At 43.4% G+C, this 25,070-nt stretch overlaps 1 protein-coding gene across 1 annotated transcript in view; it reads right to left on the reverse strand.

Moving 5' to 3' along the window:
* The window catches only part of SLC1A2 (solute carrier family 1 member 2), an 88,196-nt gene extending 75,173 nt beyond the window's left edge, over positions 1-13,023 (reverse strand). The window contains exon 1 of the mRNA XM_061151924.1: positions 12,929-13,023. The gene's annotated coding sequence lies outside the window, so the exon portion shown is untranslated. The remainder of the gene's footprint in view (positions 1-12,928) is intronic.
* Positions 13,024-25,070: the final 12,047 nt, after the last annotated feature.

The raw sequence follows: 25,070 nt of genomic DNA on the forward strand, positions 1-25,070 counted from the left end.
GAAAGTTCTTCATCCCAGGTGCTTGGGAAGAAAGGTTCAGTCGTGCTCAAACCGTTAACATCTTTCATTTATTTCTGAGTGTGCTTTATTTCCACATCAAGGACTTATCTGGTTGGCTCTTAAATCATGACATCAAAACAAGGATCATGTCTTATCTTTCCTTGAATCCACTATACGATGGCATGCACAATGCCAGGCACCTAATAGGTGTTGAGTGAAAACTAGCAGATCAAATTAAGTGCTAGGATAAAATATAATAGGGGTTGGATAAGATCTACAGTGTTCCTTGAAATCAGTTCGCTGGACTCTAGGACATCCTAGGGCTTCGAGCTAATACAGAAGTGGCAGGCTTCCTTGCCATGGGCAACTTCGCCTCCTTCCTCTACCCAGCCCATGTGCCCTAGGGTCACATTCTGCTGACACTTGGCCCATTGTCCCTCACTTGAGAACAGACCTAACTTCACAGTGCAATACAGAGTATGGGGAAACAAGGTTTTACATCACACACCACCTAGCAACATACAATAAAAGTTCATTGTAAGCATCTTTGTCCTTCCTCCTCATACTCTTCCATATTCCTCACTCTCAGTTACCATAGGCCATTGAGCAAAACACAAGCTTGATGGATTGCCCAACAGCTGCCCAGCTGTTGTTCTTCAAGCATGCTCCTTTTAGTGGGTCTCTTCCCCATCCCTACACAGTATAACAAGTACTTCCAAAGAGGTCTTTCTCAGCCACTAAGAAAATATTCTTATGTATTTACACCAAAAATAATGGGAGAGAAGTCACAGAACCCATTCACTCCTTTAGGCAAATATTCCTTTGATTTTGGGCTAAGTTCAGCCAGAAGTAATTTTAGCAATGTTAAAGGTAACAAGTTGAGAATTAATCCTAAAAATCTCTTTTAATTTGCAGTGATAAATGCCAGTAAATTGTTAACCATTTACATTTTTGTTAACTAAACATCAATGCTCTTTGTTTGGATCTAAAGTACCAAAGGTGTTTGACCACTTTCCTGCCTTTGTAAGTAAAGTCTGAGGAATATGACAAAGCTTAAATGAAATAGGCTAGATTTTCCACTTGGAGAGTATTGCAAGAAATACCATATACCATTTTTTGAGGTGTTAGTCCACACAACTATCTTTACCCCAACTTCATTTTTTCCCCACCAATTCTTCCTTTCAGTCTATGGAAGGGCTTATAACACAAGAGTAACACACAGTTGCTGTTACTACTTTTTAAAATTTCAATTATTGAACAATGTTTAAAAGCTAATAGATTTCATGTCAAAATTCAGATTTCTCTCATCTCTTAGAGTACTAGAAAAATCTAGGTATCCTCCAACTTCATTCCTGAGTGGTAACTAGAACTGAGAAGTGATTGTCCTTTAGACAGACACAAATTTTCTACTCTGCCACAGTTCCCACCAGTCCCTATTGCTCCCTGATGCCGAGGCCAAGTGTCAGATACAACAAAAACTTACATTGCTGTTTTTCCTGAAAGAAATGTTAACAGGAGCATAAACCACCTCCTGACTTCATTTATACACCTGCCTGGCTCCTGTTAAGTTAGCAATCCCTGTCCTCTGCAGTTCTGTATAGATGAGGACTTTTCCTGTGTGTATAAACGAAATCTCCAAGCAAGGACTGAGTATTTATTGGCCAGGAGTGTGATTCAGAGTCAATCATGTTGTTATTAAAGATGTCACACAATTTACAACTTTGAACACAGTTTCCCAGGGCACAAGAGTGAAAAGCAAGTGACCTGTGCCCTCACCTTCCCTGAGAGCAGGTAGAGACAATGGAAGGAAGAACAACTAAAAAGTCAGGCCAGCTGGCTATGGAGGGTGGAGTAGGTTTTACAATGTCTTTCCAGCAGGTCTCCTTGTTATCATGGCCCCAGGATTAGAACCCTCTAGAGCAATGACTCAGGATGTGCTAAAATGCTGAGAATGACTTCAGCCTTTTTTTTTTTTTAAAACAAGTCTACAGTGAGGGGCGGGGTGTGCAGATTTGGTAATCTGGACTCCAGTCTGTACAGTCCGTTACTTGCAGCATCTTTTAAGACAGACGTTTTGTACAATGTGAGAAGTGATTGTTAAGTTATTTTACAGATGAGTAAACAAGATTAAGCAATTTGCCTGCTGTCAAATAGCTAGGAAAGGACAGAGCTGGAAATCACAGCCTGATCTGTGTTTACTCAAAACCTCTTCCTTTTTTCCGTAAAAATGGCAGCTGCAAAAACCTGGAACTTTCAAATGAGAATATCATCCTTAGATATTCCTTTACTTACTGAATCATAGACCTGACTTCCAATTGTTCTAAGTAGAGTGTGGTGTGATGTGATGTTATGTGGTGTGTGTGTGTGTGTGTGTGTGTGTGTAAGAAAAAGAGATTACTATTTTGCGCTTTCTTTTACTTTGCCATTCGGAAGTGAACTTTTCATTCTCCAGTCTTAACCAACACACCCAACTTCAACCTCATAGCTCATAATTCTTCTGAAATAAATATAATATTTAGTTATTGAAAGCTACATTCCCCAGTATGTTGAGCATATAGGTGGCTTCAGGCCAAATTCTTTCAGGCTTCAGCCATGGCAACAAGGGTTGCAAAATCAAGGCAGCACAATGAAGTCACTGGGAAGTAATTAACAAGGTCCCAGAGCTCCCATGGCGGTAGTCCCTCCTCCCACCTGTTCTCAGACCATGTTGATGATCCAGACCTAAAGCAGGCCACTTGCCTTAACTCTATGACTGAAGTAAGTGTTCAGAAATGAGATTTTTAACTTGAGATTTTCCTCTGAATGATGTAAGGATTCATTTGTCAGAGAAAGGAACATGGTCTGTCATGAGTGAGCACTAGCCTCCTAGCAACAGTGCAAAGCAAATCTGATCTAGTCACAGAGTCCTCCCTTAGAAGATGATGATGAAAATAGGTTTCTTGGCATTCCCCACCTAATTTTCTCTGAAGGTAACCAGATAGGTCAATTCCTCAATTGCACCTACCAAATAGTTCCTTTTACCCATTGGTCTTGGTTATCGCTAACTGTGCAAGTTGTACTAGTATAATTTAGACAGCACACCAACTCTGGGGCAAGTGACTTTCTTTGCTTGATCTTCATGAGTCATTAAGGGAAGACTGCTAATATTCCCATTTCATAGGCAAGAAAACTAACATGCCTAAATTCACCCACAAAGCAGCAGAACCACAGAGCTAAACATACATCTGTCTAACTCTAAAGCTCGAGTTTTTAAAGACTGCATTTGAGAAACTGGGCAGCACATGCAAATACCTTTTGCTCTGCTTTTTGTAACTAACTAGAGTTTAGAGCAGGAGTCAGCAAATCATAGCCCACCAAATGGATCACAAAGCATAAAATATTTACCATCTGATCTTTACAGAAAAAGTTTGCTGACCCTTGCCTTAGAGGAATGATAAACCAAATCCCAAATGTTCCGTTGTGTTTACTGAGGTCCCTGTAGTACTTGAGATTAGAGGAGTCTATGGCTTATTTTTGATTCATGAAAAATTTCTTTTTGTTGATTTATGTAAACTAACTGATTTATAAGCCTGAGTAATAACGATCAGAAATAAATTTGTGGGAAAAAAGAGAAGCTACAGAGCTTTGGGTCTACAATATCCATCTCTTGGATCACTGTGGGGCTGTTTATTGGTTAACCAAACCCCACAGAGGGCTTTGCTAATCATGAAGACTCTGCCCAAAGGGTATGACCCTCTTTTGTTGTCATTCAGTCACTAAACCATGTTTGAGTCTTTGTGACCCCATGGGCTGCAATACACTAGGCTTCCCTGTCCTTCACTATATCCCAGAGTTTTCTCAGATTCATGTCTATTGAGTTGGTGATGCTATCTAACCATCTTATCCTCTGCTGCCCCCTTTTCCTATTGCCTTCAGTCTTTCCCAACATCAAACTCTTTCCAATGAGCCAGCTCTTCACATCAGGTGGCCAAAGTATTGAGCTTCAGCATCAGTCCTTCCAATGAATATTCAAGGGTTGGTTTCCTTTAGGATAGACCGGTTTGATCTCCTTGCAGTCCAAGGGACTCTCAAGAGTCTTCTCCAGCACCCCAAGTCGACCCTCTTAGTGCACATGGGTCTCTGTACATGCTGATGGGGGATTTGAGGGGAAGCCTTTCATCAGCATATAGCCAAACTGGAAACTAGCTGTTTGGATGGCTACCAGCATGCCAAGCCAATAGAAACAGTGACAAAGAGGGAAATAAGTAAGGCAATGAGTAACTATTCATTTTATTCACTGTTTTCAAAAGCAGCAAGAAGTGTTCAGTAATCGTGAAAAATAGACATCTCAGTCATCCCAACAGCAGGCAGTTCTCCTGGGTTATAAAAATATACTGGTCCAGAAGAAGGTCTTTCCATTGGCTCAAGAATGTGCCAAGAGCTGTACTGATACGAAGTCACTACACTACTCAGTTTGGATTCAAAATCAATGAATACTTATCATCTGACTCTATTTCTATTTTAAAATGTACTAGGTGTACACCACATGTCTATAGGGTGGAGTCTTTCAGGACTGAAGGAGAGGAGCCAGAGGTAACAGCTGCAAGTTCCAAAAATGCCACCAGTTTGCTATATGAACTTGTACATGAGTTGCCCCTGGTCTTAGCCTAAGACTCATGGATAAAAGGAGACATTTGCATTGGACACTCTGTGGTGCCTTCCAGCTCTTTGAGTAGGTGGAGTGGAAGCCCCACCAACAGGGTAGAAACAGTCCTGGAACACAGGGCTGACATATTACTCACAATGCATTACGCCTCATTATCCAATTAGTGTTCTTATAATTATTGTCAATGTTATCATTGCTATTATCTTTACTTACAGCCTAAATGATAATAATAGCCAGTATCTGTTAATTACTTTGTATGTGCAGATGTCATTTGGAATATATGGGAGAAGATCCTGTGCATTCCTTTAGATCAGGGATCACCAAACTCTAGCCATTGACCAAACCCAGCCCACTGCCTGTTTTTGTAAAGTTTTATCAGAACATAGCTAGGTCCATCATTTACCTATGGTTGCTTTTGCACCACAAGGGCAGAGTTGAGGAGTTGAAGCAGAAACCCTATGATGTTTGTTATCTGGCCCTTTACAGAAAAAAATTGCTGATCCCTCTTTTAGCCCCTACTCTGCAAACCTGTTGCTCTCGCCTACCTAGTATCCATATAATACTTTCTTGGTTCTGCCGTTTTAACTTCCCTTAGGACACCTCCTTTAGTGACCCTGTGGTTTGGGTGGAGCTGACCCATCGCCCACCATAGGCCTGACAAACAAGATACTCCATCCTCAGGACAACAGAGATTCAGAGGCGGGAATGTAAGTTTCAGTCCTAAGACTGAAATTGGAAATTGTGAGAAGGAAAAGCTTTTTTTCTTTTGCAGAGGTTTCTGAGCTGCTAGGATGTAAGTCCAGAGCTAACAAGACCCTACATGGAAATGAACCATCTGTGTTTGAAGACAAAGAAAGATGGAAAAAGAACAAGTCCTAATGATAGGATTTTAGCTTCTGGATCCAGCACTGCCTGAAGCTACCCCTGGACTTTTCAGCTAATAAGCCAATACATTCACGTGTTAAAGTCAGATTAAGTCAGGCATGTATCACTTGCAACTAAAACAAAACAATCTTTTGAAACAGACAATTATTTTGCCCATGGAGACTTACCTGCCCAAAGTTACATAGCTATTGAGTAGCAGATGGCAGAGGCTAGGACCCAGGTCTACATGGGGCTCTATGAGATGAGGGAACCAGATGTAGAGTTCTTCAGAAGATCAGATTAGGACAGGAACACAACCAACAGGTTATTTTCCTTTCTCTGAAAAAGGAATCTGCCTAACTGTATCTCTGCTCTCTAGAGAGTAGTTCTTTGGGGATTATCCTGTTTTCCACTTGTGACAAGGCCCAGTAGAGTACTGGTTTCTCAGGTGGTAATTCAGAGGCAGTTGTAATTAAAAAGTGGTGTCTTAGCCATTTCTCAAGCCCTTTATTTTTGCCACACTTAAGGGGGGAAAAATTTGCTGGGGAGAAAACTGACCTCCTTCTGTTAGAGCATATGGTTATCTAGCAATTAACATAGGTAAACAGGTAGTCTCCACGCAGGGAGAAAGGATTATAAATTAGGATCCTTCTCTAGCAAAGGATGAGTCAAAGAGGTCTTTGCTTTTGCTGAGGCAGGGATTCCATGAAATCTCATCCAACTGGATCCATCCACCCACAGGACATTGAAGGGGAGCAGAACATGCCAACCCCAAAATAAACCTCTTTGGCTTGAGGACTGTCTTGAGTTGAAGTCAATCAAGATCCAGCAGACTCAGTAAAGCTTTTTGACTGTGATCAGTCTCTCAGTCATGTTTGACTCTTTGCAACCCTATGGACTAGAGTCCACCAGTCTCCTCTGTCCATGGAAATTTCCCAGGCAAAAATACTGCAGTGGGTTCCCATTTCCCATTCCAGGGTATCTTCCCAACCCAGGGGCTGAATCCGTGTCTCTTGTACACTCTGCATTGGCAGGCAGATTCTTTACCACTGTGCCACCTGGGAAGACCTTTTTACCTTCCTCTTAACTGTCTAAAAGAATTTAGAAAGGAGGTCTGTATTTCTGGAAGAAAACTATTACCAGATGTAACTTTTTCATCTGAGAGACTTACCAGCATGGCAGGGCAAACATTTATCTACCAAATGTCTGCCCTTGTTCTCTTCCTGTGAACTGCCTTTCTCCTCTTGAAGCCCTAAACCCCTATCCCTTTTCTTAGCTTGAGATGATATATAAGTCTCGATTACCTGGCTGCCTTTTATTACTTTCTTAATGTAAGGATTACAACTAAGAATTACCAAAAATATACTTGCTGAGAAACCCCTCTACTTTCATCTCCCAGTGACCCTAAAAGTTAAGCAACCAGAACCCCATTTCCTCAGGCTTCCTGGTTAAGCTTTTTCTTTGAGGCTTGGTGAGATTGGTCACTGCAAACACTCACCCTGGTGAGATCGCCTCTCCACTCTCCCTGCGCAGAGGGAGAAGAAGCAGGGAAACCCAGCTTGTGATGGGCAAGCATGTTACATGGGACCTGCTGCTTTGGGGCCTGCCATAGCTCTGAGGTAAAGACGAAGGGGATGGGCATGAGGGAGCCAAAGTGCCAGCCTCCAGTCCCTCTGGGCACAGCCAGGCCCAGGGAGGGTATCTATGGCACAGAGATCAAAGAGCTGGCCTCAGCCTGGCCCCCAGGCCACTGAAAGCGCTCAGAACGGTCTGAGCTTCCTATCAGCCTTAAGTCAGTAGGCAAAGTTTGGCTTCAAGAAAACAGGACATGAAACAAGAGTGGTCTAGCATGATTCTGATTTACTCATGCCCCATCACACACACACACACACACACACACACACACTCACACACACTCAAACACTCACACACACACACTCACACACTCACAGAGGCTCATTCCATACACAGAACCTGGGTCTGACGTATAGCCCAGAGCTGGTATCTCCAGCCAAGAGTCTCAGCTATTCGCTTTTGTCCCTGAAAGCCTGGGTCTGTTTAGAAGGAAAGAGGATTGCAGAGAAGATTAAATTAGATATAATAACTTCCGCTAAGCATCTGACACAGAATAGCAGTACTGTCCTTTCTTCTCCCTTCCTGTCAGCTATTTCTGAAATAACACAATGCTTTTGAAAGAATTCAATTGACTGAAAGAGACAACATAAACCCCTGTCAAAAGGAACTTTGAGACAAGAGTCTTGGGAAACGTGGTAGACACTCTGCAGTGAGACTCGGATCTCTGGACTCTTACATAACAAGTTACATAAGGGGCATCTTATTTCCCTGGTGTGCCCTCTGGGATTATGGTGTGCAGGCTAAGGGCACAAGGAAATTATGCAAGCGTAATCCTGGAAAACCAGCAAACAAAACAGGGACCCATTCAAGAAGCAAGCCAGCAGTATGTTCCAGTGGCTCTCTCAGAAGCCAGAAACCGCCAAATGTCTTAAAACACAGGTAAGTGGAGCACACGTGGTTGCGGGTAGGGGAGAGGATTGTCTAAATATTGTTTAAATAGTACATCGGGGCACCAAACCATCTGAACAGAGGCTGGGACTGTGACAAAGCAGGGTTTCAAGGGTCTCCCGCACCCCTAGCCTGCATATTAACCTCTTCATTGCTGCCTCCCAGGCAGGTCCATGGCATGGGGTGAGGGAACAGGAACTAAAGGTCAGGGCACTCTACCAACAAGCATGAAAGTATTTCAGTGTTCACTTGTTTTTATTGTTTCATCTCCTGGTCTATTAACTAGTCACAGGCCACATCAGTGACAGAGGTGGCCTCAGTCCTCTAATATTAGCTTTAAAAGTACGATTATAACCCAACTATGTACCCCAATATATTTCTTTCCATAGGATTCTGTGTTTTCAGAGTTACTGAGAACATATAACATAACCAGAAGCTGTGATTCCATACTGATTTCCAGATTAGAAAATGCTTTATCCCTCCAAGTCACTTTCATATCACTATCAACACACATACGGTAAAAGTTGTTTGTTTTTGTGAAAGATTTCAATATTTTAACTACCAACTGTGTGTTAGTCCTGGAAGAGAGGCATTTCTGGGATAGTCTTATTAAAGAAAATGTTTGAAAATAAAGTTAAAAACCCAGCAATGCTGGGAGCATCACAAGCGACAGACAGATTCTCAAATACCTTGGAAATCAGAGCAAAGCAAAGGAAAAGGGCAATTTTTGCACATTAAATTGACAAAATAGTTTAAAGTTATAACATCTAGGATTCGCAAGGATGTAGGAAATTAAACATGGACGTCTAGATTGGTAAGGTGGGGTAGAAGGAGGGTTAATGTTGTAGTTTCTATCAAAATTAAAAGTATGCAATGCTCTTTGATCCCCTGGAAATTTTTTCCCTTAATATCTGTCCTAGAGAAGCATGTATGCCTATGCACAAAGATGTATAGTCTTTGCAGAATTGTTTATAATAGTAAAATCTGAGGAATAACCTAAACTCCATCAATATGGAATGGCTGAATAAATTCTGATACACTTTGATGCAACGAAAGACTGCATCTGTTTTAAAGAATGATGTATCACTATTTGGAAAAATATACAGGATATAAGTATATAAAAATTGTATACTCACATGTACACTTACAATGCATGGAGAAAAATTCTGGAAAAAGAAGTAAAAAATGCTCTCAGGGGTTAATTCTGGGAATGGAAGAGGGTTTCAGAGATGAGTGTGTGCATACATATCTTTGCTAGGCTTTTTTTTTTTAGGTTCTGACTTTTGAAACAATGCTATACACGTGTCCATGGTCTATAGTTAAAATTTATTTTGAAGAATGGTGAATAAGCCATCTAAAATGCCTGGAAGAGGACAAAATATTTTTTTTAATACAGGAAAGTATTATCTTTTTAAAACACAAATCTTAGAAGCTGTCCTTTAGAGAGGAGTTGTCAGGGAGGTCATAAGCCTGTGTGCTGAATTTACTTCCAAGCTCACCCCATACAGATACTGACAAAAGACAATCTTCTGTCCAAAATGATTCTGAGGTTTATGCCCCAAAAACAAAACAAATAATCTGTCCAGAAGAGACCAGAAGGAATATACTTCCTGGAAAAGTGGGTACCTTTTAATTTCTTCTTTAAAATTAGAAGAAAATGGGGCTTCTCTGATGGTCCAGCAGTTAAGAAGCCACCTGCCAATTGCTGGGGACACAGATGCAATCCCTGGTCCAGGAGGATTCCACTTGCCATGGGGCAACTAAGCCCGTGCGCCACAGCTTCTGAAGCCCATGTGCCTAGAGCCCAGGCTCCACAAGAGAAACCACCGCAAGGAGAAGCCCACGCACAGATACGAAGAGCCCCAGCTCGCTGCAACTAGGGAAAGCCCTCATGCAGCAACAGAGGCCTAGCACAGCCAAAAGTAAGTAAATAAATATTTTAATTCTTTTTTATTTTTAAAAAATAAAATTAGAGGAAAATGCAGAATCTCCTTTCCTAGTCTTAGTTCCACTTCCCTTTGGTCAATAACAGAGGCTGTTGTATCCCATTCACACAGGAGTTCATGTATGAGAAAATACTAGCCCCAAACTGGTCCTGGTCAGTTCAGGTCAACCCCTGGGACATCTCCCCCAGAAAATGTTAATAATGATTCTAGGATGGGGCTGGAGCTTGCAAATGAGACTTTCATCATTGCCCTGCTCTGACAGATTGTAAAGGCTCAGGTAAGTCACAAAAACCATGCCAATGTGTCTACAATGTCATTTCAAAGAGGGGAAACCCATTTTCAAAGGGGGGAACCCATTATCTGCCCCTCCAGAATATAACAATTAATAATAATAATAATAACTGTGCACCAATATCTGACCACCTCATTTGGAGACACATACACACACAGACACGTCCATTGCAGCGCCCATGTGTATTTCATAGCAGATGAGATGCTTGAGACACAAGGTACGTGGCTGAGAAGCAGCCCCACTAATAACTCAGACCCCAGTGTTCACAGCGGCACTGTCTGCAGTGGCCAGCACAGGAAGGCAGCCTGGGTGTTGATGGATGGATGGATAGATGGATGGATGGATGGAGAAGATGCGGTGTGTGTGTGCTGAGTGCTGGAGGCGGGGGTGGGACAGACAGCTAGGGACGGATTGTGTGGTATTGCTTGTGTGTGGAGTTTAGAAAAGTGATGCAGGTGAATTTATTTGTGGGACAGAGATAGACTCATGGACATGGAAGGCAGACTTGTGGTTGTTCGGGAAGCAGGAAAGGGACAAATTAGGGGTTTGGGATTGGGATCTACACACTACTGTGGATAGAATGGATGGCCAAAGGGGACTTACAGTATAGTACAGGGAACTATACTCAATGTCTTATAATAATGGAAGAGACTCAATGTAATAATGTAATATTATTGTAATAACTCAGTGTAATAATGGAGGAGACTCAATGTCTCCTATAATGGAGACAAATGCTAAAAAAAAAGGATATATATATTTTTAAATATGTGTGTGTAACTGAACTGCTTTTCCCTGAATCTGAAACTGAAACCAGCACACAACTGTAGATCAACTATATTTCAATAAAAAATTTTTAAAAAAGAACTCAGACTTCCATCTTCTATCATTAAAAAAAAATACATTTTACATCTGAGACCCAAATATAATCAAAGATATTAATTTGCTCATTCACTCATCCATTCAGATGGTACTGAGCATCTGCTCATCCATTACTGAGCATCTACTCTGGTCTTCACACTATTCTACATACCACAGAAAGAACAGTGAACACCGCAGAGAGACATCATAAACAAATAATGTCATATGGTGTATGTACCACAAAGTACTGTGGAAAAACAATGGAGTGATGCAATGTGACAGAGAGTGACGGAGGACTATTTTATATAAGTGGGTCAGGAAGGCACATTTGATCAGTGACTTGAAGAAAGTCAGGGTGGCCATGTGGAAATCCTGGGAAATGTATTCTGAGAGTAAAAACAGTAAGTGCCAAGGCCCGGAGGCAGGAGCGAGGTGGTAAATTCGGAAAACAGCAAGGAGGATTTCCTCACCGTCACACAGACAGGTAAATCCCGGTTGATGTGATTGAAGGCGTTTCCCCCTGAAAATGCACACACAGAAACATTCTCCTTGCAACCCAAGACCCCTGAAGCCTTTACTCACGGACCCTGGTGAACAATCTCTGTTCCTTCTCCAACCACTGAAGATTGTTGTCCTGGACACGGCATGGCTCCAAAAGCCTGAGTCGTGGCCGACATTCTTCACGTGGTAAAAGAGGCAAAGATGAGACCACATCCCTTCTTCAGGCAGCCTGCAGGTTGTGAATTTCCAAAGGAATGCGAGACCCTTCCCTCAGCTTGTGGGTGCGTGCTCGGTAGTGTCTGACTTTTTGTGACCCCATGGACTGTAGGCCCACCAGGCTCCCATCCATGGAAATCTCCAGGCAAGAAATACTGGAGTGGGTAGCCATTTCCTTCTCCAGGGGGTCTTCCCAACCCAGGGATCGAACCCGAGTCTCCTGCATTAGCAGGCAGATTCTTTACCACTGAGCCACAGCTCGGGGGACTAAGACATTAGGATGGGGCAATGATGAGCGGGATCAACTGTGGGCCTGACAACCGCCCTCTTTATATGGCAAGGGCTTCTGGATCCTGAGCACTCTGATTGAATCCCATTCCCCTGCCCTCTGAGCTGGAAGTGACCCAGAGGCACTTTTTTTCTCTAGAAGGTAGTAAGAGAATTGAACAACTCAATGAGGCTTAGCAACTCTATTTCAGAGAGACAGCAGGTAACTGACAAATATCTCTGGTTTGTCTTTAAGTTGAGTTTTGAGTGTCCCAGAGTAAAAAATGAATGGCAATAATTTTAAAAATAATAAATAGGCAGATTTAAGCAGCGTGAGGAATCCAAGCAACCCACTCCACGATGCCTACTTCTCTGTTTCCCCTGCCAGTTTCTCTCAGGTTCCCACAGGACTCTCAGCGTTAAGACCATCACACCTCATAATTCTTGCTAAATAGCAGGGTTCCAATTACAGCTTCACCATAAAACACTTCATAAAATGTGTAGACTTGGCTCCTGCTTTTGCAAACGCAGTCTGGCCCTCCCTCCTTCCTCCGCTCAGCACTGCATATACCTTCCCACTTTTGGAGATCTCTGCCCAGTCCTGAGGAATCCCTGCCACTGCACTGCTCAGCAAATCCTCTCTGCAAGGGAACCCTTGGGTGAGTTCATTTCTGTTCTCCAAGCAAGTTCTGAGAACAAACGACTCTTGGGAGCAAACCATGACCGCATCCAGGAAGGCTGGAGCCTCACACTGTGAAACTCTTAGGACAAGGAGGGACCAAAGAGAACAGGCAGGGTGGCGGGATTGAAACTTACCTCCCCGACACGCAGAGCACCAAGAAATCTACACATGGGGCAAGGAGCAGGAGCTAGCAGGGATGACTGTGACCCCCTTACCCACCAGACTCTTTCCTTGTCTCTTAAAAAATAGTTTTATTGTCTGTTTTTTCAGATTACATAAATAATATGCACTTTGTTTACAGAAAGTTACTTTAAAAATCCCCAGTAAATCCCACTGTCAGGAAAGTCTAAGTAATAGCCAATGTGTAGACCAAGCATTGTATTCAGCGCTTTATTTTCATGTAAACCCACTTACTTATTTAAACCTCATAACCACTCTATAAGGGTGACATTTTAAGACGCATTGTGCAGATGAGAAAACTGAGGCACAGAGAAATTAACAATTTATTGACCAGAGATGTAACATTTGTTACCCAAATGTTATTCATTGGAAATGTAACAATATTCACTTACATAACAAATCATCAGCCACAAGTTTCTGAAAAATCCCCTGGTCAATAATGTGTTAAGTTACTTGCCAAAGTTTCTTAGTTATTAAGCAGAAAATCTGGAATGCAAACCCAGACCATGTCCTTAACACGTTTGAACCACAACTGCTTTCCATTCGAGGCGTCCATCCCTACCCCGACTCCCAATGCTCTGGGGTCCAGCCTCCGTGTTCCAAGTTCCCTCTTCTCCAGCCCTCCACCCTTTCTGAGCTGCCCTAAGGACTACATTTTCATCAAACTTGAGAGAGGCCACCTTTCAGTCCACTCCAGGATATGTGGAGCATCTGGTACATACACAGGACCGTGGGGACACAGTGGCCATGAGGGGTTTGGTCTAATGGCAGAGGTGTGACATATGAACAAGAACAACTAGCAGCAGAAGCGTGGCCAGACTCCAGGCTCCTTGAGGACAGGTTTGCATCTTATCCACTGCAGATCCTTAGGAGGCAGTTAGTAGCTATTTACCGAATGACTGAAAGAGTAAGATAGTAAGAATCTCGGTCCCTGGATCTCTTTGGAAATCATAAAGAAGTTGGGGATGACTTCCCAGGTGAAGTGACAGTTCAGCTGAGACTCAGATGCTGGATAGGATGTGACAAAGCAGAGAAGAGAGGCATGGGGGCAGGATGTCCCAAAGCTGACTCCATGTGAGTGGACCCAGATGCTCCCAGCAGAGGCTCTGGAGGCAAGGAGTGGGGGCTGGGGATGGAGTAAGGAAGATAAAGTAGGCTCAGGTTATCCTGGCACTCCAGTGCCAAAGGAAGAAGGGGAGACTGTGGAAAAAAACACATACCCGAAGATAAAGATTTGGGAGTTGACCGCTTCAATTAACTCTCTAAGTGGGAGAACAGGCAAAAACAAAGACCTTATAAAGGATGAGAGCTGACTCCTACAACTACTTCTGTGGGAAAGAGAGGAAGAAGAATCCTTTAAAACACGGGCAGAAAGGAGCCTTGAGAGAGCAGGGGAAGCATGAAGATGTCATGAGGAGTGATCTTAGGGGGTTTCCCCAAAAGCAGTGTTACTTTCGAGCACTTCCACTAAACATACAGACACAGTAACTCAACACAATGAGTCCCCTCCCTCTATCTCAGTGGCCTTTAGACTGCCTTAAAGATTAGAATGCTTTCGAACTCTGGTGTTGGAGAAGACTCTTGAGAGTCCCTTGGACAGCAAGGAGATCCAACCAGTCAATCTTAAAGGAAATAAGTCCTGAATAGTCACTGGAAGGACTGATGCTGAAGCTGAAGCTCCAATACTTTGGCCACCTGATGCGAAGAGCCGACTCACTGAAAATAACCCTGGGAAAGATGCTGGGAAAGACTGAGGGCAGGAGGGGCCAGCAAAGGATGAGATGGTTGGATGGCATCACCGACTCAATGGACGTGAGCTTGAGCAAGCTCCGGGAGATAGTGAAGGACAGAGAAGCCTGGTGTGCTGCAGTCCATGGGTCACAAAGAGTTGGACACAACTTCGTTACTGAACAACAAAGAGAAGAATGGATCACAAGCCAGTTGACTCTCACCCAATACCCAATTCAATAACGGTGGCTGCCTAGAACAATGTATTGAGAAGGATTCTGAAGCTGAATCCAGATTCAAAGTGAGTGAGTTATGCTTGATTAGCAATGTCTGTCATGCACACAACACTGAGCAGTGCCCATATCGGCTCTCTTTCTCTGAGTAATTTGCATATACCTTCTGTCCTAGATGTTAACTCATTTAGAGCAAAGACAGTCATATTTATCTTTGTGCCAGGGAGGAACTAGGGCATCAGAGAATGGTGTGCTCGGCAAATGTTTATTGAATGAATTGTTACACTCATTTATTCCTAAGAAAAACGACAAGGAAGCTGGGTGCAGTGAGCTTTAGGACATGCAGACGTGGCAGAAGGGGCCTCTCCCTCTGAAGCCAGCTTTCCATTCTGACCCTGCCAAGGACCGTACTCCCTGTGATGGTCTGGGCTCCACTTGGGTTGAGCTGAGGTCGCTCTCATTCAGAGAAAGTGCTCAACCCACCAGCAGCATCCACACGTTGCCCGTGGGAGAGGCTGAATTCACATAGCTGGAGGATTCTGGGGCTGACGGGCACAACCTCGCTAGGAACAGGGCTGTGACCCCAGGCCACACTAAAGCGCTCCCCAGGCATCTGCTTCTGCAGAGAGGAGATGAGGGACGTCAGAAGCAGAGACATGCCTGCCTTGGCTTCCCCTGCGGTTGGTGAAAGAACTTACAGTCATGAGTCAGGCCAATGGACACATTTCTGGGTGTCTTCCCTCAAGTGTCTATTGATGAGCAAACCCGGTATTCCTCTTGGCTGTCCCTCAGCTCTCAGAAGAGTGCCTTGTATGCAGTGGGGTCTCCGTAATAAGACAGACATTTAGAGACTTCCTGAGTAGATGGGGAGAAAAGATAGAGGGGAGAGAAGCAGCACATGGTTAACTGCCAAAGGAACAGATGCACACACGCATCAGTGTAACCGGAGTGACAAAGGGATGGATGAAACAGTTTGGGACAGAGTCTCAGAGGATGTGGGCTGAGCCTGGAAGGCCGTAGGTAAACACTGCAGAGAGACAGAGAAGTGGAGACATGCATTAGGCAGAGGAAGCGGAGGGCAAACGCCCGTAGCGGACTGGGAAAGGCAAGGTTCAGGAACAGGCAGAACAATGTGGGAGGTGAATCTGGGAGCAACAGGGAGCAGAAAGGGAAGTTAGGATGTGAATGGGGGCCCCTAGAGAGTGAGGAATGAGGCCAGAATTACGGTGCGCACTATACAGATGGAAATAAAGATAAAAACCAAGGCCACATTAAAAGGGAGAATCAGAGACTTCCATGGTGGTCCAGAGGTTAAGAATACATCTGCCAGTGCAGAGGACGTGGGTTCGATCCCTGGTCCAGGAAGATTTCACATGTGGTGGGATAACTAAGCCTGTGAGCCATATCTACTGAAGCCCACACTTTTAAAGCCTGAGTTCTGCAACAAGAGAAGCCACCGCAATGAAAAGCCTGCACACCACAAGGAAGAGTAGCTCCCATTCATCACAACTAGAGAAAGCCCGCACGCAGCAATGAAGACCCAGCACAGTCAAAAAAAAAAAAAGAATAAATACACAAAATAAAAATATAACTTAAAAAAAAAAGAAGAATCAGGAAGGAATCAAAGCACAAAGGGAATCAAAGGCCAACATTCCCGGGAAAAAGAAATTAAATGATGGACGAAGTGGCAGTTTTCTGTAAGTCCTTAGAAACATTGATTCTTTACATAGCCTGCTAACCACCAAACCTTGTCCAGCTAATGTCCAGGTCCTGGAAATCAATAATTCAGATGGTTTTCTGTTTTGGAACCTATGAAGCTGTCTTCTTCATCTCTGGTCCTTTCCTCCCTTCCTTTTGTGGGGAAACGAAAGTTAAGGGAACATCCTTCCCCTCCAGATTTTCAGTCTCCTTCACTCCGAGCAGTCACCCAGGGACCCGAGAAAGTCCTGGTCTCTCTTGCAGTGGAGGTATGTGTCTAAGCTAAGTGAACGTGTCCAGCTAGTTATGTGTCTAGTTACATGAACAGCACTTGCTGTTCACTTCACATCTGCACTTAAAGGAAGCTGACTTAGATGCTTAGATTTTCCATACATTCGTCCACAAGTTCCTATTTGCTGCTTGCCTGCCTGGGAGGGGACAGAGTGGACAACCCACAGTCCTTGGGCTCAGGGGGGGGCTTCAATTTAGCTGCTGAAATGGCCATTCTAGCCTGTTTTGTGCTTATCTTTGCCAACAGGGTCAGAAGTCTTTAGTTGTGAAAATGGTCTCCAGAGGTAAAGAGTTGTTCAGTCACTACATTGTATCTGACTCTTTGCGACCCCATGGACTGCAGCATGCCAGGCTTCCCTGTCATTCACTATCTCCCAGAGTTTGTTCAAACTCACGTCCATTGAGTCAATAAGGCTATTTAACCATCTCATCCTCTGCCACCCCCTTCTCCTCCTGCCTTCAATCTTCTCCCAGCATCTGGGTCTTCTCCAATGAGTCAGCTCTTCACATCAGGTGGCCAAAGTACTGGAGCTTCAGCATCAGTCCTTCCAATGAATATTCAGGGATGATTTCCTTTAGGATGGACTGGTTTGATCTATTTGCTGTCCAAGGGTTTAGGCACAAATCCCACCTCCACCACTTACCAGCTAAGAAACTTGGAATGAGTCTCTTAATAATGTCTCTGAGCCTCTGTTTTTCTTCTTTATGGGATGTAGTCCCTGAATGGGATGACCCATGCAAAGGGCTGAGTTCAGTGCCTGGCACATGGCATACACTCAATGGTTATCTGCCAGGATGTGCCAGCAAATACTGGAAACTCACTACTGATGTTTAGGACTGACAATCGGAGGACAAGACAAACATTTCCCAAACCCTAGAGGCTGAGTGAGCCATTAATTTTTATCAACCCTTCTTATTTACAGATGGAGAAACCAAGAGACTCTCTTATTCCTGGTTTTATCTTGCTGAATGTGGGGAGTGGAAGATGATATCAACATTTTTTTAGTATCTATTGCAAGTCCAGCATGGTGCTAGGCATGCTGTAGACTTTATCTCTTTTAATCCTCAACATCAACCACAAGGTAGAGATGTTTAAGTTGGATCAAGTGAGAAGGTAAAGAGAGACTGAGTGTGTGAAACTTACCCAAAGTCCTAAAGCTACTGGAGAAGTAGGATTCAAACCCAGGTCTCTCCAACCATTTCAGATGCTTTCTTGCTCCTGACTGAAGCCAGACCTGAAGCCCCACTACCTGGGGATCCTTCCACAAAAGCACTGGGAGATAAGATTTCATCCCAATGTGTCAATTCCTGGTCCTAACAACCTTGGCTGCAGCAACAAAACTGATGATGATGATGTATTAAATACTCTTAGCTGCTCCATCAAGCCTGATTAGAAAGATGCCTGGCTGGGGTTAGAGACTCTCCCTGGTCTAGACCCAGACTCTGGGGTGGGTGACCTCCTAGCAGGCATTGGAAGCATCTCCACTAATAGCCTCAAAAGCATAATGGAAGGAGCCCTAATTCCTCTCTTTGGACCACCCTATATTTTGACTGCACCTCCCTTCTGGGAGAACATACTAAATCCTATCCACACTTTTATTTTCTTTTAGACATTTGCTTAAAAGGTGAACCCATCTACCCACTATCCTCATAGGATGGAGTCAGCTGACCCAGTCTTCATTTGAGGAATTAATCATGATAGCATACTAATGATCACTACTGTGTACCCACACTGTCAGGTACTATCCCCAGTAATCCAAAGAAACAGACACAATCATTAGTTCCATTCTATAGATGGGAATACTGAGGTTTAGAGGGTGAGATGGGTTAATCAAAGCCAGGCAACTGATTGGCGGCAGAGACAGAACACAACCCAGAAGTGCTTCCCTTAGAGGCCCACGCTCCACTCCCCGTGCCACGCCTTCTCCAGGGCAGCTGGGCGGCCTCCCGTTCCTTCCCCACCTCCCTGAATGACCAGCATGTCTCTGCTCCCACAGATGGCACATCAGTTCCTCTTGGGACTGTGGAGTCTGAAGGATACTCCAGACCAGAGCCTCTTCCTACCAACATGGACACTCAGCCCAGTCAAGAGGAGGTTAACAAGCCAAAATCCATCTGGTTCTCAAGTAATATATTTAATGACCTCATGAGATCTAGTACCCAGGTTCAATCTCTGGGTCAGAAGATCCCCTGGAGAAAGGAATGGCAACCTACGCCGGTATTCTTGCCTGGAGAATTCCATGGACAGAGGAGCCTGGTGGACTACAGCCCATGGGGTCACAAAGAGTTGGACATGACTGGGCGGCTAACACTTTAATTGAATCTGAGATACAGTATCATTGTGAGTACTTTGGGTGTACTTTTATTTATTTATTTTTTCTTCCTCTTTTGAAGGAAGCCAAGAAAAGAACATGCTCCACCCAGAACTTCTGAGACAGATCAGGAACATAAAGGGAGTAACTGAGTTCCATATTCTCAAACAATGTTTCCCTGTGTAGACCAAAGATGTCATCATGACAACCCCTGCCTAAAATGTCAACTTCTTGAGAACAAAGACTCAACTTGTCTTGTTAATTTCTGCATCCCCAACTTTTAGCATAGTGCTCAGACAATAAAAGCAAAAGAAACATTGGCTGAACATGTGGATTAAATTATAATTTAAAGCTATATCCTTTATCAATTCCTATCATGAACATTTGGTCCATATAGAACCTCAAGAATTTAAAAGAAGATTTATCATGACCTTTGGAAATATCCTGAAATTTTTTTCTTCTGTATACCTTTTACATTGTTTATTAGGAATAATTCATGCAAACATTCTATAACTTAGACATATTTCTTTATCCAAACTATTAATTCATGTAAGAATCAATATATACTCTCTTTATAAGCTTATTAATTTACTCACCTCACTGTGAATTCATCTAACAAATATCTTTACTAAACTAACGATACTTTTGTTTATAAGCTCTGAGCCAGGCACTGAGGTTACAACACTCTAAATAAAGACAGTTCTGATATAATTTAGCATCTATAACTTCACTGTTTAGAAAACGGCATATGATCACAATTTTAGGAAAACTGTACATTGCACCAAGATGCAAAGAAAAAAAAAGGCACAAAAGGTTCCCAGTGGCTGTAGTGGTAAGATGATGGATGGATTTTAATTTCTTATTGATTTTTTACATTCAAACTTTCTACAACAAACATGAATTAACCTTTAGAATGAGAAACAAAAGTTAAAAAAATAAATTGATTGATCCAAAAAATAGGTCTTCATTATTTAAAGACAAAGAATAGTTAATCTATAAGTAGACTCATTGCACATGTTCCCTCAGCTAGCTGCTTATACATCATTCCTGGTTACGAATTTACACCTCCATGTAGCACTACTCAATTTCCAAGCCTGCCTCTGACGCAAAGAGAGGAATGTCAGGGTTGTGAGGGAATTACCTTAACCCATCCCTGGCCCCTTTCCAGTTGGAACCACAGCCTTCTGCAGAGGAAAGGTTTAATGACTGAAAGCCCTGTGACGCAGTTGGCCTATTTTTGGCTGGCAGGCGGGGCAGCTTAGCTCTTTATCCACTCTTGCCTTGGCCGATCCTCAGAGGTCACAAAGATGAGGCATTTTTATCCTGTCCCGATGCCAAGGTTGTCCTTCTAGAAGCCATTCCAATGGCTGAGGAAACAGCCAGGTTCCTGCTTGCTTCTCCAAAGGACTGGCACAATTTTTCCTCTTTCTCTTCCTAATAGCATCATCTCCATCTAGATGTACAAAATAACTCAGAGTGAGCTGTACCAAACCTGAGACAGAGAGAGAGAGAGGAGAGAGAGAAGGAGGGAGAACACGAGCTGCTCTTCAGTTCAGTTCAGTTCAATCGCTCAGTCGTGTTCGACTCTTTGCGACCCCATGAATCGCAGCACACCAGGCCTCCCTGTCCATCACCAACTCCCGGAGTTTACTCAAACTCAAGCCCATTGAGTCGGTGATGCCATCCAGCCATCTCATCCTCTGTCGTCCCCTTCTCCTCCTGCCCCCAATCCCTCCCAGCATCAGGGTCTTTTCCAATGAGTCTTCTCTTCACGTGAGGTGGCCAAAGTACCAGAGTTTCAGCCTCAGCATCAGTCCTTCCAATGAACACCCAGGACTGATCTCCTTTAGGATGGACTGGTTGGATCTCCTTGCAGTCCAAGGGACTCTCAAGTGTCTTCTCCAACACCATAGTTCAAAAGCATCAATTTTTCGGCGCTCAGCTTTCTTTATAGTCCAACTCTCACATCCATACATGACCACTGGAAAAATCATAGCCTTAACCAGACGGACTTTTGTTGGCAAAGTAATGTCTCTGCTTTTTAATATGTTATCCAGGTTGATCATAACTTTCCTTCCAAGGAGTAAGCGTCTTTTAATTTCATGGCTGCAGTCACTATCTACAGTGATTTTGGAGCCCAAAAGAATAGTCTGAAACTGTTTCCACTGTCTCCCCATCTATTTCCCATGTGATGATGGGACCAGATGCCATGATCTTAGTTTTCTGAATGTTAAGCTTTAAGCCAACTTTTTCACTCTCCTCTTTCACTTTCATCAAGAAGCTTTTTAGTTCCTCTTCACTTTCTGCCATAAGGGTGGTGTCATCTGCATATCTGAGTTGCTCTTACTTTAATAAACATAATGGACACGTTTCACTCTGAGGATTAGGCTGGGAGTGAGTAGGCTAATGCGATGGTAAACAGCGCGGCAGAAGTAAATGAGAATTCGGGGGGTGAGAGAGGATGGATCTAAGGAGGAAAAGTGACGAGCTTGATCAGGGAGTGAGAAGCCCTATCAACACAGTCGGCAGGCGGGAGCCTGCAGTCAAGAGATGGCCAGTGATTAGCCCAGCTGGTGGGGGTGGCCAAAGGATCCACAATAATAATAGCAATGATAAGAAGAGCAACAATAACAACATCGATAGTAATGGTAGATAACATGTCCAAAGCACTTACTCCAGGTGTCCTGCCAAGCATTTTATACCCACAACGATCCTGGGAGGCCACAGAGGTAGGTGCTGCTCTTATCCCCGTTTGACAGGTGAAGAAACTGAGGCCCCCAAAAGTGCAGTTACCTGCCCAAAGTGACAGAGTAAGTGGGTTTTGAAAATCTCAGCCTAACTTCAGAAACTTAAGAAACTTTGTTCTTAACCACAATACTCTTTCCCAAGAATAGAAATGCCAAAGGCTCTGGGTTGGTCCACTGCTTCGGGAGCTTCTCTTTGGCCCTAATGCAGCGGCTCTTAAGCAGGGGCAATTCTGTAGCATCTGTAGACATTTTTGGTTGTTACAACCAGGGCCAAGGGATGCTCTTCCTGGATAGAAGCCAGGCATGATGCTAAACATCTCCCAAAAGAGGGTTAACTGGCTCCAAATGCCAACATTGCCAAGGTCTAGGAACCCTGTCCTAAGGAATGTCATAAAAGAATCCAGAATGGACACTGGGCAATTCCTCACACCTCTCAGCCCCAAACCCAACACACTCCCCACCCCCACCCCACAACATATCGAAGGTTGTGCATTAGATACCAAGGTACTTGTCTACCCCCACCTGTACACAAACATATACCAGAAAACAGACTCAGCCCCACCAGAAATATGACACAGCTTCCGGGAGCAGTAATTTTACTCAGAATTTGCTGAATTGTCTTCATTCTAAGATATACCTTATCCCCATATTTTAATATTTCTGAAAATGGAATGTGCCTTTTAACTAATGTAGTTCCCTCCCCACCCATGTGGTGTTTTGAAATCAATGAAAACTCATAAATGATTGCATATTAGAATCATTTAAATGGTAATTTAAAATAATATAACATGTAGAAATAAACACAGAGATATGATAGAAGGTGGTGTAAAATGCGCTTGAATGCCAAAGACAAAACACAAGCCTTCAGAGGATTTCTGCCTTGAAGCAGGTTCTCTCAACCAGCAGGAAGTCACAGTCCTCCCCCTCACTGGAAGAAAAGTTCAAAGCACAGACTTTATTCTTAAGATGAAAAACAACTAGTACCCAGAGGGTCTGTGATGATACCAACCATGGTGGACTGGCCTCCTCCGCCTCCTTTTGGCCCTCAATGCACTCCTGTTGCATTTCCACTCTCTTCATCTCCACGGCCCCTTTTCTGTTCTTTCCCGTAACCCACCATTTCCTGTGGTTAGCACCTGCGGGCGTCCAGAGGCTCCCTGGGAGGGCAGCACCCATGGGTCCTGCCTGCTGACCATCTTTTCTGACTGCATGGGTGCTGCAGGTCAGCGGGGACTGGTCAACACATGACTGGAGTGAGCGAGGTCAGTGACAGACTGAGACTCAGCACCTTGGCTGACTATCTCACTGGACATGGTAAGGTAACTGCTCGGTTCTCTCAGACAGGGAGTGGCAGGGGAGGATCATAGCACTGCCCACTACAGAGTTGTTTTTTCTCTTTAGATGTTAAGTAAAATAACCACGTGAAAGTAATCATGTGAAACGCACAGCCGACTACCCACAGCCGTTGTTTTGGTCTTCTGAGTGAATTGTAAGACATCCAGCCATGGTGATTCTAAAGCCTCCAGAGCCTTGTAGTCAGTTTATACTTTGGATGTTCTTGAATTCAGCTTGATGGTTCAGTGCCATCAAGTAGACCAAAATGAGGGAGCCTGTAACTTTTTTTCCAAACTCATACTCACAAACCTATAATCAACCCATACAATATTACTAATTGATTTTTAACAAGGGTGTTAGGGGCTTGTGTTGCTTTATCTTATAAATGGACAGGGATAAGATCGTCCACTCCCCTGCTGTCCCTGGAGAGTACAAAGGTTCATTTGGAGAGAACCCACTCATGTTTACATGCTTCTCTAGCCAAATGTTATGGCTGTGTGTTTGCTAAGATTAAGACTCCACGCAGTGACTACGGCTCACCTCGAGTTCTGGGCAGAATGCCTTTGGTTCGGATTTGAGCAGAGAGGGGGTGCATTCCAAGGCAGCTACTTTGGGTCAAGAACACATGGCATCTTTTCTTTCCTAAGCAAGGAAATCCAAGGACCCTTCTGCACCACTTGAAAGGAAATTGGTTCTGAAGGTCTAGAATATCACTTTTCTCTTATTGCTTAGACTTGCTTGAAACATTAGGGCAAGTAGGTGAATGGCATTGAGCGTGGTAAAATTCCTGAGAATTTGGTGAGAAGATAAAGAAAAATGAGGGAAAATCAAGATGGAAGCAAGTCTTTTCTTTCAGAACTTTCCCCAAACATTAAGTCCTTATGTTAATTTTATTACTTAGTAGAAGCTAACCTTTTAATAATACATTATATGTTTTAAAGTACTGTTTAGGTAATACTTAACAAGCTCATTTCACATTTTTGGCAAGCATTATATGTACCTCTGGTGACAAAAAGGTAAAAGTTTCAAAAAGTAAATTCAAACCTGTTTCACGTAATTTTAGGTCCATATTAAGGCAGAAAATATAAATTGTTGTTGTGTAGTCACTCAGTCGTGTCTGACTCTTTTGAGATCCCACGGACTGCAGTTCTGCCAGGTTCCTCTGTCCATCGGATTTCCCAGGCAAGAATACCCTTCTCCAGGGAATTTTCCTGACTCCAAAGATCGAGCCCGGGTCTCCTGCCTTGGCAGGCGGGTTCTTTACCACTGAGTCACCAAAGAAACCCAACAAATATAATGACTTAAATTGGACAGGAGTGGGCTTTCTGCAAACAAGTACATTTGGACATCACAGGTGGCAGTATTAATTGGATTAAGTAATACTGTAAAGAGGTAACAAGTATTATAAGTCTGTTTATATTCATGGGCCTGGTAACCCCATCTTGGGAACAATGTCCAAGAAAAATAAATTCAATTCAGACAAAGATGATTATTTGTAGCACTCTTTAGATAATAAGAAAATTAGAAACAACTCAGTTCATTCTCTCTGAAAGGTTAAGCAAACAATGCCACAGCAGTAGTGAAGTATGACAGAGCCATTAAAAGATGCAATTTCTTATCTGTGTTTCCATTTGTCAACCTAATGCCTGTCCATGCAGCTGGACATACACCAGGCCCCTCACAGCCCACACAAGACAGGATGGACTTAAGAATAATCACTAGGAGTAGAAGGGACTTTAGAACAGGAATTTA

This window comes from Dama dama, chromosome 1 (assembly GCF_033118175.1).
Source record: "Dama dama isolate Ldn47 chromosome 1, ASM3311817v1, whole genome shotgun sequence".
NCBI lineage: Eukaryota > Metazoa > Chordata > Mammalia > Artiodactyla > Cervidae > Dama > Dama dama.